This window comes from Acipenser ruthenus, chromosome 17 (assembly GCF_902713425.1).
Source record: "Acipenser ruthenus chromosome 17, fAciRut3.2 maternal haplotype, whole genome shotgun sequence".
Classification (NCBI taxonomy): Eukaryota; Metazoa; Chordata; class Actinopteri; order Acipenseriformes; family Acipenseridae; genus Acipenser; species Acipenser ruthenus.
The window spans coordinates 17,143,347-17,159,429 of record NC_081205.1 but is presented as its reverse complement, the minus strand read 5'-3'; the positions used below and the strand labels follow the sequence as shown (position 1 = coordinate 17,159,429).

Here is a 16,083-nt window from a genome sequence, read left to right as displayed (position 1 = left end):
TTACCGGTAAATTACACGAATTGCTGTCCAGAACGTATCCCGTTCTCTTAGTTACCCGCCGCTAAATGAAACTAGAAACTACAATCCCCACAATCCTTTGCGAGGGCTTAGCGTGGAGACCGTTTCATTTTTATTAATGAAAACTATTTGTGTGTTTCGGTTTCAAAATCAATGAGTAAATGTGTTATTGGGGTATTTAAAAAAACAACTAGTGTGATTTTACGTATTTATTTTGTGTGGGGGGAAAAAAAAAAAACTAGTTGGGTTGGGTCGCTAGTTCCGCTTCCCCTCCGCCATTGTGGATCTGACGGTGTCTCTGCCCGACAAGGAGAAAGAAAAATAAATTATACAAGCAAGGAAGCAGTTCAGCCTAATGTGTTTATTAGAGAAGTGTCACAAAAACAGGTTGTAAAATATTAGTTATTTTAAAGTACAAATAATTAGGACATTGTTGTCGGTTTCCGGGAGGCGGAGTCTGGAGTTTGTGGAAGTTTGAAGCTGTGGAGTTGAGATCTTCGCTTGGTGAGTTTATCATTTTTACATATTTATACATATGTAACATTTTAAAAGACGAACAAACAACGCTTGCTCGAAAACAATATGCAGAGGATATTCTTTTGTATTATTATTTGCAATCTGTATCACGTTGAGTTTCTTTGCTTGATTCGGAAACATGATGCAAAACTTTTGATCAAGCCAAGGGAAAGCCTGATATTTTAACAAATATATAGATGGTATCTCCAAATACGCGAGTTTTGCTTTGTTCATTTTTGAGATTTTGTTCATTGTTTTAAGGCTAGGAAGAGAAAAAATCATGACATTTTCTTGCCGGGAAACGAGTATTACAGGTGGATACAACTATTAATTTTTGGTATTTAAAGCAGTTAGACAAAAATACGAGACATCCATGTTTTGTTAGCACTTTGGTAATTAATAGTAAGGTTTAAAATTGCAGATCCTATTTCATGTATAATAATAATACACATCTTTGCTTAATTAAAGTTCACACACTGAACTTGTACGTTTAAGTGAACATTCCAAATGTTGGTAGTCTTTCAGTTCCTCTACTTTTGATATGCGTCTTAGTTCATGAATTGCGCAGCATGTTATATATCCGGGCTGTCCAGGGTATGTGTGTAAAAAGTGCAATGTCTGAGACAGGTGCAGAGTCGGCCCGTTGTCTAATCTGTATTGTGTTTTATAAGAGGTGTGAGAGGGGGTAAATATGGTATCAACTTACAGTATGACGTTTTTACAACCAGACAAACGGTTCTCCAGATGTATCCGATGGGGGATATTACAGTTTCAGTTGTTGTTTTTAAAGTGGTGCCAGTAAGATGTTGCAGACATTTGCAATATGTTAAAGTTTAAACGTGTTTTATCCTAAAGTTTAAACGTTTTGGAAATTAAGCGGAAACTAACAACCCCTACTTGAAGGAAATAAAAAAAAAAACACAGGTTTATAGGTTCCATAATTTATAACAGTACAGTACCTTTTAAAAAAAACAAGTAAAATACATGTTTTAATGGAGAAAATAGCCCAAGGGGTGATGCAGGGCAAGATAAAGCAATCGCTAATACATAGCCCTAGGTGACAACGTTATCTCCCTCACATGTTTGGAGTTAAGTATATGGGCCTTTACTTTATTATTATTTGTTTATTTAGCAGACGCCTTTATCCAAGGCGACTTACAGAGACTAGGGTGTGTGAACTATGCATCAGCTGCAGAGTCACTTACAATTACATCTCACCCGAAAGACAGAGCACAAGGAAGTTAAGTGACTTGCTCAGGGTCACACAATGAGTCAGTGGCTGAGGTGGGATTTGAACCGGGGACCTCCTGGTTACAAGCCCTTTTCTTTAACCACTGGACCACACAGCCTCCTTTACTTGCAGGATCCAGGGCTGTAGCCTGTATCACTGCCCTGGTAAGTTTAGCCCACTTCTTCCATTTCCCACTGTGTGCTAATCCAAACCCTGAGGTCTTATTGCATCACTTTAAACATTTTTTTTTTCTGCAAAATAAAACACTCCGATGATACCTGTGGAATGTGACTAATTAGGAACAAAGTAAAACCTGGACTGGACCAAACTGCTCAGAAATAAGAGTCCTGTTTCTGTCACTGTACTGTATTTTACAACATCTTTCTTGTACCAGGCTAATGCCTCAGATGTAAATAGAAACCCTGCAAAATATATATATATATATATATATATATATATATATATATATAATATATATATATATATAATATATATATATATATATATATATATTTTAAAGTTAAATTTGAGATGGCATGCAAAAAAAAAAGTGGCGGTCATAAACAGTGATGTTCATGCATAGATTTTGTTTTAGTGTCTGTTTTACAAATCTGAGACTATCATGTATTAGTATGTACTCTAGCAGCCTCGCCCCATCTTTTCAGTACCTGTGTGTAAAGGATGTTTTTATCCAGCCTGCCCGAAGTGAACCGGAGAGCTAAGAGGAGGTGGGTCATGTTGTTCATCATCGCAGGGCATGTTGTTCATCATCGCAGTTCATTTCATGCTGGAAGGCAACACAGCGAAATTCAACCTGTGTGCCGGCATATTTAAAATCAACAGTGTGGCCTTATTAGATTATTTTTGGCATCAAGGACTTAAACTAAATTCTTGCTAAGAGTCATGTTGTGTCTAAACTATGAGGCAACAATCAAGTACCGGCACTCAGGGAATACAACACATCTCATTTTAAAGGATACCATCAGACCGATGGTATTAGTTTAGCATCATCATCGCCGTCACAGTTGCAGTCTTTTCATTTTCATTTAAAGTAGGAGGCTAGAAATTCTAAGTAGAAGGCAGTGGGATATGGGGCTCCTCCCCCAGCGCAGGTGCAGGGGGCAACTGCCCCCACCCAAAACGAATTTCAGGGTTTTATGGGTGTTTTTTATATATATAATATACATTTAGTAGTCGCCAGTTGCTTTTACCCTGTTTTTCTCCCAGTTTGAAATATCCAGTTGTATTTTAGGCTCGGCTCACCACTACCACTCGGGAGTGGCGAAGACGAATACACGCTGTCCTCCGAAATGTGTGCCGTCAGCCGACCGCTTCTTTTCACTCTGCAGGCCCACCATGCAACCAACCCGGAGCTACAGAGTTGGAGGACAACGCAGCTCTGGGCAGCTTACAGTGCTTGACCAATTTTGCAAATATGCACTGGTGATTTCAAACACTGTTGATTTTACAGTTCTCAGAAGTTTGTTTCTGATGCATTTTCTGTAAACATTAATGCGATTTCTAGAGTAAGTTGTATTTTTTTTTTGTTTAATATTTTTTCAATTCTGTTAACTGGTGCTTGATTAAAATAAGTACGAATAACAATAAATGATGTATTTGCATTTACTTGAAAGTAAAAGTCCAGTACATTAATATCAAGTAATATGTATATGAAATGGAAAAACATTATTTTTGTTCCATATCAACATTATTTATCAAATGGAAAACGGTAATGTTGAAACCAAAAATCACTTTGGTCTACAAATTACATTTATATATACATGGTTTGGGATATTTCTTACTCATTTTATTAATACAGATTAGCACAAACAGACATACCAATTCCTTAGGAGATTAGCATGGTTAGCTAATATAGGAAATCTGGAGCAGCTTCCCTTATTGGCTGGTGCTTGCAGTCTGTCACAGGACACTGCAATACACGGCTTAGGAGCTTGAATTTGTATTAAACTAAAGTACGACTACTTGCTATAGAAATCACGTGTATGTAGCACCTTGGAAAAGGGTAAAAGTTATTAATTTAGATTGTATACACTCTATTTAAGACTTTCATTGTAATGCTGTTGTAGCTCAATTTTGCTAGAACGTGTCACCACGAGAGGCACTCCGATCGATGATTGTACAGTTCGGCCTTCATCACCAACATCGCTTGTAAGCGCGAAACTGATTGGTCCATTGCGATTCATGGTGTCCATGGAAACATGAGTCGGGAAACTAAATGCCCTTAGAGAAGGAATGTTTTACTCAAATTGCATACGTAATTGTGGCAAAGTGGTGATGTGATTACGAAACAGAAGACAGACAACAAAGTTCATGATCCAAACAAACGTTTATTTTGTATTCCCGGTCTGGCGACCGCAAAGACTAATCCCAGGCAATACACGGCAATGTGTACTGCACTTTTCCCAACAACGGATTACAGTCCCGAAATAATAAACACAGTATGACACACACACGATCAGACGAAGTCCAGAGTGAGTGCTAACGTGCAAGTGGTGAAATACAATTTATTAGTGTACAGTAGTGCATTGCTGTCGGGGTTGGTGCTGGCCTTTAGCGACAGCTCCCGGTACGTGTTAGCCATCTAACAATGACAAACGAGTTCAATTAGACACGACAAAACAACCAAACACTAAACACTCACGGTTACTTTATTATTCTCCTTCATGGGTTCGCTCACAACCATAACAAAGGAACAGATCGCTTAGCCACGTCCACTTTTGTACCGTCCGTCACACTCCCTTGGTTAGCGAGTGCAACCGTTTCTCCTCCAGTCTGCGGTTGCCACCTCGCTTCCCTTCTGGGGCAATGACTTGGTGTACCGTAAGTCCGCCCCCTTTCTAGAGGGCCGACTTCCACCTTTACCTGGAATTAATTGTCAGACCATCCAGTCCCAAGATTCATTCTTTCTCTGTCACAGTAATGAATTGTGGAAATTGCGCTATTTTACTGGAAGAAAAAAAAAAACATTTGGAATACTATTATCTGGAACATACAAGCACTGTAAAAACGATTTTTTTTTTTCTTTTTGAAACAAGTATTTTAGGCAGCTCATCAGGCAAAGTAGACAGCAATTTAGCTGGCCGTCGGCTGGAAATAAGAAGGCTGCAGTTGAAGACTGCAACGTCAGATAAGAACATAAGAAAGTTTACAAACGAGAGGAGGCCATTCAGCCCATCTTGCTCGTTTGGTTGTTAGTAGCTTATTGATCCCAGAATCTCATCAAGCAGCTTCTTGAAGGATCTCAGGGTGTCGGCTTCAACAACATTACTGGGGAGTTGGTTCCAGTCTCAATTCTCTGTGTAAAAAAAGTGCCTCCTATCTTCTGTTCTGAGTGCCCCTTTATCTAATCTCCATTTGTCACCCCTGGTCCTTGTATCTTTTTTCAGGTTGAAAAAGTCCCCTGGGTCAACATTGTCAATACCTTTAAGAATTTTGAATGTGTAGTCTTCTTTGTTCAAGACTGAATAGATTCAATTCTTTTAGCCTGTCTGCATACGACATGCCTTTTAAACCCTGGATAATTCTGGTTGCTCTTCTTTGCGAGGTTACCAGAACTGAACACAATATTCTAGATGCGGTCTTACTAATGCATTGTAAAGTTAACATTTGAAAAGTTAACTTTACAAGTTTCCCTTGACTAAAATTCTACACTTTTCACTATATATTCAAACATTTTGTTGGCCTTTTTTATAGCTTCCCCACATTGTCTAGATGAAGACATTTCTGACTCAACATAAACTCCTAGGTCTTTTTCGTAGATTCCTTCTTCAATCTCCCATATGGTATTTATAATGCACATTTTTATTGCCTGCATGCAGTACCTTACACTTTTCTATATTAAATGTAATTTGCCATGTCTGCCCAGTTCTGAATGCTGTCTAGATCATTTTGAATGACCTTTGCTGCTGCAATGGTGTTTGCCACTCCTCCTATTTTTGTGTAGTCTGCAAAGTTTGCTTACTATACCAGAAACTAAGTCTTTAATGTAGATTAGCAGTGTGGAGTAGTGGTTAGGGCTCTGGACTCTTGACCAGAGGGTTGTGGGTTCAATCCCTGGTGGGGACACTGCTGCTGTACCCTTGAGCAAGGTACTTTACCTAGATTGCTCCAGTAAAAAAAACCCAACTGTATAAATGGGTAATTGTATGTAAAAATAATGTGATTTTGTAAGTCGCCCTGGATAAGGGCGTCTGCTAAGAAATAAATAATAATAATAATAATAATTAGGAAGAGCAGAGTATCTAATACCTATTCCTGTGGTACACCACTGGTTACCTCGCTCCATTTTGAGGTTTCTCCTCTAATCATTACTTTTCTGTTTTCTACATATTAACCACTCCCTAATCCATGTGCATGCATTTCCTTGGATCCCTACTGCGTTCAGTTTGAGAATTAATCTTTTATGCGGGACTGAACCATGTCATATGCTTTGCAGTTATCCATTTTCGATTTTTGTGTCCTCAAAAAAATCAAGCAGGTTAGTTAGACACAATGTCCCTTTCCTAAAACCATACTGACTTTCTAACAGGATACTGTTCAAGGGCTTGAATTTCAGCGCGGGATCGTGGGAATTGTGCATTTTCCAAGTTGCTCCCGCATATCTGCAACTGTCAGTGCGGGGAAAATCCCGCAGAGATATTTTAAGACATCAAGCTACTGTATTTCTCACCCAATTTGGAATGTCTGAAACACTACAACAATCTCTAAGGTAGTGGGTGTTTGTGACGAATGCTGTACTCCTAGCCGGATGCTTTTAACGTATTCACGCTTGCCCTGGCAAAATGTTTCTTGAAATCGAGCATTAATTCACAAATAAGTCAGTCACTTTATTAACGATATTTTGTATTGTTATTAAAAAATAAAAAAAAATAAAAAATACTGGTATATCCTGGCGCTGCAACACAGCATTGCCGCAGTGTATTCAGTACTGAGTGGGCTCCACAAATGCTACCTGTAATTGAGTAGCGAACTGCATTAAGGGATTGACTGTCCCAGCCTTCATTATATAGTCCTATGTTTTGAGTGTATTGCTCATTGTAGCAGCTAGACTGAAAGGGGCGGTATCGTTGGAAAGCCTAGAACCCCCCCCCCCCCCCCCCATGTTCATTTCATATTGAGGTTACAATATATATAGCAGTGACCAAACATGATTTTTTTGGAAAAGCATTTTTTTTTAACATATATTCTCATCTCTGATCCTGTTGCAACTTGCATAATCTGAAAGTAAATTCTGTTATCTTTCATTTGATATGTTACATGCATGCAGTACAAACTATCCAGAACATAAATAAATGAAAACAGTGAAAAACAGGCAGAAATAGGGCTGAGTGTAAAGAGTAAAAAAAAAAATATAGAAATTAAGAAATGGACTGCTGGTTAAAAAGAAAAGCACCTTTTTCTGCTGCTGCATGCAAAAACTTCACGTCGGGCAATGGAGAGTGCTCTGTCTCACAGTGATGAACAGCTGTTAGGTCTCCTGAAAGCAGCTTATTTTATATATAATATAGTTTTTTGGAATACCCCCATTGGCTGCAGCATAGGGGGGAAATCCCCCCCCCCCCCCCCCCCCAATCACACAAAAATGAAATTCAAGCCCTGCTGTTACCATAGAGGTAATTTTCCATTTTGGATCTTATTATAGTTTCCATATGTTTACATATAATAGAAGTCAGGCTTATTGGTCTGTAGTTACCTGGTTCGGTTTTGTTTCCCTTTTTGTGGATCGGTATTACGTTTGCAATTTTCCAGTGTGTCGGTACATAACTTCTTTCATTTCTTTGAGTACTATTGGGAGGATCTCATCCGGCCCAGGGGATTTGTTTATTTTAAGAGCTCCTAGTCCCTTTAACACTTCTGCCTCTGTTATGCTAAAGTTATTTAAAACTAGATAGGAACAGGTTGACATGCGGGTCATGTCTGTATCCTCCTTTTGTAAAAACTTGTGAAATTAATCATTTTAATATATTTGCTATTTTTCTCTTCATCTATGATTTTGCCATTTGTATCTCTTAGACATTTTACTTCCTCCTTGAATGTTTTTTTGCTGTTATAATATTGGAAGAACTTTGGAATTGCTTTTAGCCCCCTTTGCAATGTTCATTTCTATATCTGTCTTGGCCTTTCTAACTTCCTTTTTGACTTGCGTTTGCAGTTCCAAGTACTCTTTCTGTGTACTTTGTTCTTGCTCCCTTTTAAATGCCCTGTAAAGTGCCTTTTGTCTCTGAATATTTGTTGTAATTGATCTATTAAACCATTTTGTTTTAGATTTTGATTTGTCTACTTTTGGGATGTATTTGTTTTGCACCTCTAGTAATACATTTTTGAAAAATAGCCATTCTTTTTCTGTGGATGTTTTCTCTATTTTACTCCAATCTACTTCTGTTAGTCTCTGTTTCATTCCTTCATAATTCCTTTTTATAATTGTAAACCTTAGCTTTAGTCTTTTTAGCCATACTAATCCCCCATTAGTATGGCTTCTTCTTTGTCACATGCATTTCTAATGTCATTGTATAACAGATTATTTTGCTCTTTGTCTGAATTTGGTGGTCTATAACATGCCCCTATTATCATGCGCTTAGAATTTGTGTCCATTGTTCTGACCCATACTGATTCCTTGGTGCATTTCGCCTTCATCCTTACTGTGCTTTGGAATACTCATTTATACAGACTTTGGATCCAACACATTCCTTACCAGGCCTTTCTTACTGAAACAGCTATTTTCAGTTAACGGCTATTCTTGAATTACACCGGCATGTAAAACAAGAGGTCTGCAAGAGCCAGAGAGGATAGCTTTCACCTGCAGCATTTTCTTTAAAATGAATGTCCATTTAGACTCTTTTTTAACCTGTCAAATTCAGAATGTTTTGCAAAACTGATTTAAAATAATAAAAAAAAGCTTTCCAGATACTGTGCAATTGTATAGATTGGTTTATTTATTTATTATTAGGCTTCCAAGCTGGCTTGGTAAGCCTATGGTTATTGTACCGATTTATCTGAAACTTCGCATATGTCATCAGCAGCCAAACTCGCTTCAAGTTTGCGAAGCACAAGTTGCTGCGATAAATTTTACTATCAAAATGGCTGTCACCAAATTTGCCGAAACTGTTTAACAAACTAACTCTGAACTTGGTAGGCATCATCCCTGTGTCAATACAATTGACTTTTTCAAAAATTCAAAAAATTGTTTGTGCGTAAACCAATATGGCCAAATGATGCATTTCTTTAAAAACCTTTCAAAATCTTTGGTCATATGTAAAACTAGCGTATCACTCCTTCCAAAGTGCAGATAGAGTAATGGTTACTGTGGAATACAGATAGGAACCCATATATGCTCTATCAAAAAAATCACCTTGTCTGTCACCTTTGACCTCACCTTTGAAGGTCGAATGTAAAACAATAGTATTGTATCGTGAAGACTCTTGTCAATGCACAGTCCACATGTGATTAGCACAGTTGATTGCTGTGCTAATCACATAGAAAGAGAAGAGGAAAGGAAGATGGTGTTTTAAGCCATCTGATCCCTATTCTAAATACAAACTGGTGTGTACGATTTAATGTTTGTGTGATTCCTCTGTTTGATCTAGAAACAGCAGTTACAGAAATCATTTTCATTTCCAGCCAGCACAAGTAAGATCAAGAAATAACAAAATCATGCTGCTGCATGAACTTGAAACATAATTGTATACAGACGGGCAGAATAGAATGTTGCTGATGTCAAACAAAAATTCATTAAACCAGTCAGTAAAGCATATTTATGAATAGCCAAATATGGTACAGTACCCATTTCCTTGGTTAAGAAACCCAGTACATATGGACCACTGTACTGGAAAACCAGCAGGACTGTTTAGGAGCCATAAAGCCTTGGTTAGTGGCCTTAATCCATGTAACTTGAGTGTTTGGACAGAAGCACTGTGTATTTGTTGACGATGTAGATGTGAAGAGACCCAAAGCAGCTCCAGGGCTTGAAACTGGCACTAGCCCTGCAAGCAGTCCTGGGTTTCACAGCTTCCCTTCTTTAGTTATGTTATTGAAATGACCAGGTAAGTCTGTCCATTACCTGATCACACTTCTCATCACAGCAGTAGTTAAGTCATACCTTAGACTGTAGGTTTAAATATGATTTGTATAGCTACTAGGGAGGAAGTTTTTAGGGTCCTCTGTCTGTCACACACTACCAGGTGAACATGATCACCCAAACTTCTTATCATTACCAGCCTCCTCTAGACGCTTGATTGCATTTGGTTATAATCTGATAACTTGATTTTATAGAACATGTTTAACCTGTACATGCAATCATTCACTTTCTTACCTTAAGTCAACGTTTCCTAAAGTGGGAGTTGCGACCCAAATATGGATTGCCAAACTATCTAAAAAATACAACGTTCATTGCACACTGTTAAGATTTAGTTTCACTATACAACTTCTTATGCTTATATTCAAAATAAATATAATTTGCATACAAATCATTAGTAGTAATTATGTAAATAATGTATTGTTTTATCACCAGTCTGCTGCTTTAAATGTGAACCACAAAAAAGAAAGTATCCGGTGACATTTTACGTGCGGTTACTTGGGATTTTGAAAACAGTTGTTAAAGTGGATACAAAATGAAAAATTCCTACCTGTAGCTCAAAGAAACAAACAAAAAAAATTGCAGTTACCATCTTAGAAACTTCAGTTTTCTTACTTTGCTGACGAGGATGATCCGCCTCCTCGTGTCATTTGTTGTGAAGTACTGTACTGGCTCACGAAAGCCTTAAGCCGTTGACATCTTGAGACAGGGCATCCAGATTGTGTAGGGAAAAGACACAAGTTTTTCCTGAAGAAAGCTGATCAATTAGCTAAATTGTCTCGGAGAAGGAGATGAATGTATGCTACCTGGTTACAATGCATATTTGAAAAAACTGCACAACTGACAGTTGGTATGTTTGCAATGCTTGATGTTGAATTGAAAATTAAAACTGGTATTTTCAGTGTGTTGCAACACAATTTTATGTTGATATTGTAACATGGAGGTAAAGGAAGCAATCCAGGCAAGTATTCTGGTCACAAATGCAGAGTTTACTTTACAAGAACGAGCAGTTCAATAAAATAAATGCAACAGTGGCGGCTCATCAGCTGAGGTGAGGTATGGACTCGCCAATAATTCCCAAAGGCTAAAAAAAACATTTAGCACATTCCTATTTGAGAAATAAACACATTTAAGCATATCAAATAAATTTAAGTCCACAGAAGTGCTAGTGGCATTATTAAAGTCTCAACTTTAAAAAGTCACCAGTAGTGAAAACACAACGGCCAGAAAGCTGGAACAATGTAGTGCTGCCCTGTGACGCACAAACCTTGAGCGCCTCACAAAGCTGCTTGTTACCATGGCAACTTACCATGCTGGGGAGTCCCTTTCATTTAATAATGGCTTTAGTTGAATCTGATCATATATGTGACTTGAGGAAAATAAGTTTTACAGTAAGATCCCAAGAAAGACATTATATTGTTATTAAGGATGGCAGAATAAAAACAGCACTGGAGATTGTGAAGAAAAACGGTAAACTAACGCGGCAAGTTCATAAAATGGAAGGCAGCGCTGTGAACAAACTATTGTTGGCCATGTTTCCCCCTTTCAACTAAATAAGACAAGGTTACATCTCTTTCAATGGAGTAAAACTGTCCGTTTCTTGCCACGACATGACAAGCTGCCTTGTTTGTTTTGAGTTAATGATATTGTATCTGTGTTCCACGCTGGTGTCACATAATGACAAGTTGTAGAACTAAATATGTGGTTTTAAGGTTCTGATTTACCAATTGATTATAAAAACTTGTATCTGGGTCATTCCACGCCAACTCAACCAGAAAAAGGACATTTCGTTGCCCGACCGTCTCAGATTTTCCTAGAAAAATTCACCTGGGGGTTTTCAGACACACACTGAGTTCAGAAATAATAGCCATTATTTATTTTATTTATTTTATTTATTTTTAAATGTCCCCTTGACCTGTGACCTTGCAAAGGTCAACCTAAAGTGAGAAAGGGACCTTGACCAGAAAAATCACCCTGGGTGCAACTTAGATGCTACCATCATGTGTAGCACCTTGTTCTACTCGTATTGAACAGGGCTTTTAAGAAAAAAATACTAGCAGCACCCTACTCACTTCTGGCAAATTGCAAGACGAGGGGTAACCGACAAGTTTTATTCGAACTTCAGCCTAACCCTTTACCCTATAGGGGATGCGGGTCTTAAAATGTACGTATTGCTGTAAGAACCTTAGGAACCAGTCTTCCAAATTCCAATAGCATTTTTGCTATTTGTACCAAGTTTAGGCCATAATAACTTGTGTGGGGGGGACTCCAAAAAATCACCCAAAGATATGTTTGGATAGATGTTAATGAGATCTACAAGCATCAAGCAAAATATTATGGCATCCGGGGATTTGGGATTTTTAAAGTTACATTTGTCATGCATTCGAGTATTGCGAATGGCCACTTTGAGGTTAAAGTACCACATCGTTGTATCCAAACTGGCTATTTCTTCAACCCTGCATTCTCTGAGGATTACAATAACGACGAGATTACAAGTCTCGTCGTTACAATATGTTAGTTTATTCTTTTTGTATTTTTTTTTACTAAAGATTAATTTGATAAAAGCAAACATTTTAGCAACCTGTAAAACTGGTAAAGTTTGATGCTTATATAGTGTAGTTACAAATAGTTGTTTTTTGATTGGTTAAGAAGTATTTCAGTTAAAATACTGAATAGTGAATAATTTGGGATGGTGGGTTCATTATTCCTGTGTTCGTTTGGGTCGCCAATCAAAAGCATTACATCCAGGGTTGCTGATTTTTTTTATTATTATTTTTTTAATCAAATTTTCTTTGATTTTAAATTTTTTTTTTTTTTTTTTTGAAATTATGGATTTTTTTGTTGTACCGTAGTTGTAACTCTACAGTACCTCCAAACTGTAAATTTAAGGATGTTGGAAATGGTGGTTTGTGAATAGTTACATACCAAACTAAATTACTCAAATCTTAAATTAATATATAAATAAGCAAATTATTTCTCATTGTGGCATCTTCTAAATGTAAACTAAAAGAATTTAGCGATGGAGTACGCCAGAGAAAAACACCTCAATCATCCAGTCATTCTTTTACTTTTCTTTCTTTGATTTCCTCATTCTGTGTCATTCCAAACACACGCAGCTGTTACTTAGGACTACTTTGCTTTTTATAGTGTGTTCAATTGTTCCTGATTGCACCACTAAATAAACCTGATTTCAGCGGGTCTTAACACAGTGCTCAATTGTTTATTTGGGAACCCACTGCACTGTCATCAGAATCTCTTCGGCGAGTGTGTTAGTGATGGGGCTATCGCTCGTCACTGTTTGCAGCCTTTCGTTCTGTTAGCAGCCTTTCGTTCTTGAGAATGCAACACAGTTGCAAAATTGATAACAGGTGAGTGTGAAATAATTCCTTGCTGTTGCTATTATATTTGAAACAGTGGTTCTGAAGTAAAAGTGAAACAACATGTATTTATTCTGGGTTCCAATTCAAAGTTTAAAAAAAGCAAACCCACAAAATGACACATCAGAGGAGTGACGAGGACTCTTTAAGCTGTGCTACTCTTTGTTGACGGGGATTTCATGTTAGTTTAAATCTTAGACTGTCAGACTGCAATTCTTACAAACATCTATGGTTGTATGTTGGCTGTTAAATAATTTTCATTGAAGGTAGATGTGTGTCTTGAACCCTCCATGGGAAAAGGTTTTGGAGAGCCCTGATTTTATATTACAATTCCCATGTAGTCCACATCTATGAATAGAAAGCATCTACCTATAAGGGTCCCCATTTTGTTGCATGGATAGAACCAGTGTTCTATAAAGTGCAATATCTCAAATGACTTAAGTGTTACAAAAATGTTAATTATAGTTTAACTGACCACATATCTGTATGTCTGTCTGTCACACTGTACATGATGAATATAACTCATTGATTTTGCACACATCTTCACTAAACTTACACACTTTACATTGCATTTAACTGTAACCTTGATCTTAGGGGAATAAGAGGACCCTCTATGTGATTGAGTTGGTTTTAACATCAAACTCATGGCTCATCATTTCAATAATAGACTTCACTGAAGGTAGCTCTAAAATCCAGGACTGTGCAGTAGGGTGAGTGTGAGTTTCAAGCCATGCAACATCAGATATTGTACTTGTCAGCAGTGCTAAACTGGCCTGTGTGTGCAGTGTGTGGAGGAGCTTGGGTCAACGCATACAGATTTCACCAGCAGAAAAGGGAAACAGGATTTATAAATAGGGAGGGGGGAGGCTGCCTACCTCACACCAGGAAGCTCTACTCAATATTTCCTTTTATAGAAAGCTGCAAAATCACAAAGGCTCAAAGTCCCGTTTTCCTGTAAACAGCTATTCCGGAGCGAGCTCGGGCAGGAGTGGGCTAATTCACTAGCCTCGCATTCCTGCCTTTCACCCCTAGAGGCCTGGGTTCCAATCGAGGGGCTAGGTGGCACAGGCAGACAGTGGTCTCAACCTAGCCCCTAGACAGACCGTAAAATCCATATCACAAGTTGTCATTCTCTAGGTAACCAAACTAGCCCAGTAAAATAAAAATAGTAAACTGTAAAGTAGAATTCACGGTTAGGTTATAGAATGTAGCTCTCCCCCCTGCATGTCAGTGAGAACCTCAATAAGAGCCTCTCCCGATACAGTCTACGTAAACACTAAGTGTAACAATGCAGGCCGACAGCATCAATCCTGGATTACCGAGTGAATCCTAGATAGTCTCAGATTCGTAGATCTGAAACCAATCTTGATACGCGCAACAGAAATAAATGTAGTATTCATTCATTAGTCAATCCTGGATGTGATCGAATCTTGATCTCGATGTGCGCAATCCACCCCTAAGTGTAACAATGCAGACTGACAGGTTTGACAGGGTACCTCCATATGCCCCCTGGTGAAGGTTGGTTGCATTATAGAATAGGCATTACATTTCTTGATTAGGTGTTGGTGTACTTAATGATGATGATGATGCAGAATTCAAAAATGTATCTTAAAAAACAAGTGTGAGTTTAAGGCAAGTGGATACGGGCTTCTGTCAGAACTAGTCAGATCTAGCATCCTTTGTGAAGATGACAGAGTTTCATCAGCACAAACTTCAACAAAGCAACAGCAACCTGCGCCACAAGCCAGACTTGACATTGGCTCCAGAAGCTTGTCCTGCCCAGGGCTTTGAGGGATTGGGTTCAGCACCGTGGTTCACCTGTCCCTGTACTTGAATGGGTTCGGTATGTTCAGCTTGCCACAGAAGATTGGTAGGACCCAGTGAATTACTGCATTCAATAATCTCATGAAGCCTTTATATTTTTTTGTGTGTGTATATATGATAGATATATATATATATATATATATATATATATATATATATATATATATATATATATATATATATATATATATATATATATATATATATATATATATATATATATATAAAATATATAAATTGGTTAAACAGCACATTGGTGCGTATATATAGCGTATACCATGGCTTGCATACTAATGAGCCGCTTCACACTAAATAAATCACTATGCACCACTGCATTCTAAATTCCATGACAAACTTCCATTTTATTTGTTATTGGTTACAAAACCACTGCCAAAAATGAGTGACATTCCACCTATTTCCTTTAATATATTTGGGGGTGAAACTCCAGATAACTGGTACAACACCAACTTTGAGCGAAGACAGCAGTCCACCTGAAAAAAAAATCTGGCACAACTTGGACATAAGGGTGTCAGACAACTAACAAAAACATCTTTTGAGATCCGAAAGGATGAAAAGAGACTTGAATATGTGTGCCTCGCATACAACGACTCACCTGAGGATACAGCTTCAGCATCCATGGCAGCTTTTCCCCTTACTTCCTCGGTGTCATTTGAAACTTTGCCCATCATCAGCATGTGCTCAGTCCTCTAGTTTCTAGTGAGATGCCACTTTCAATGCAGAAATTCACAATAAACTGATGTGTGCAATTTATTTTTAATAAGCAAGCAATAAATTAAATTTAGGACTATTACACTGCGGATGTATACACAATAAAAGTTTCTGGTTTTGTCTTAATTTAAAATGTGTTCATTATTTTTCATCCCCCAAATGACAGTTAACCGTGTTATAAGCGGTATAAACCGCTTTGGGCCGTGCAGTTCCGATGATATATACCACCGCACAGCCTGCTGTGGTTTATACCTTTTTATATATATAATATGTATGTATGTGTGTTACGGGCAGAC

The 16,083-nt window shown here is 37.9% G+C and overlaps 1 protein-coding gene across 1 annotated transcript in view; it reads left to right on the top strand.

Annotated features, from left to right (window-relative positions):
* The first annotated feature begins 262 nt into the window (after positions 1-262).
* pak2b (p21 protein (Cdc42/Rac)-activated kinase 2b) overlaps positions 263-16,083 on the top strand; it is a 59,026-nt gene continuing 43,205 nt past the window's right edge. The window contains exon 1 of the mRNA XM_034039155.3: positions 263-522. The gene's annotated coding sequence lies outside the window, so the exon portion shown is untranslated. The remainder of the gene's footprint in view (positions 523-16,083) is intronic.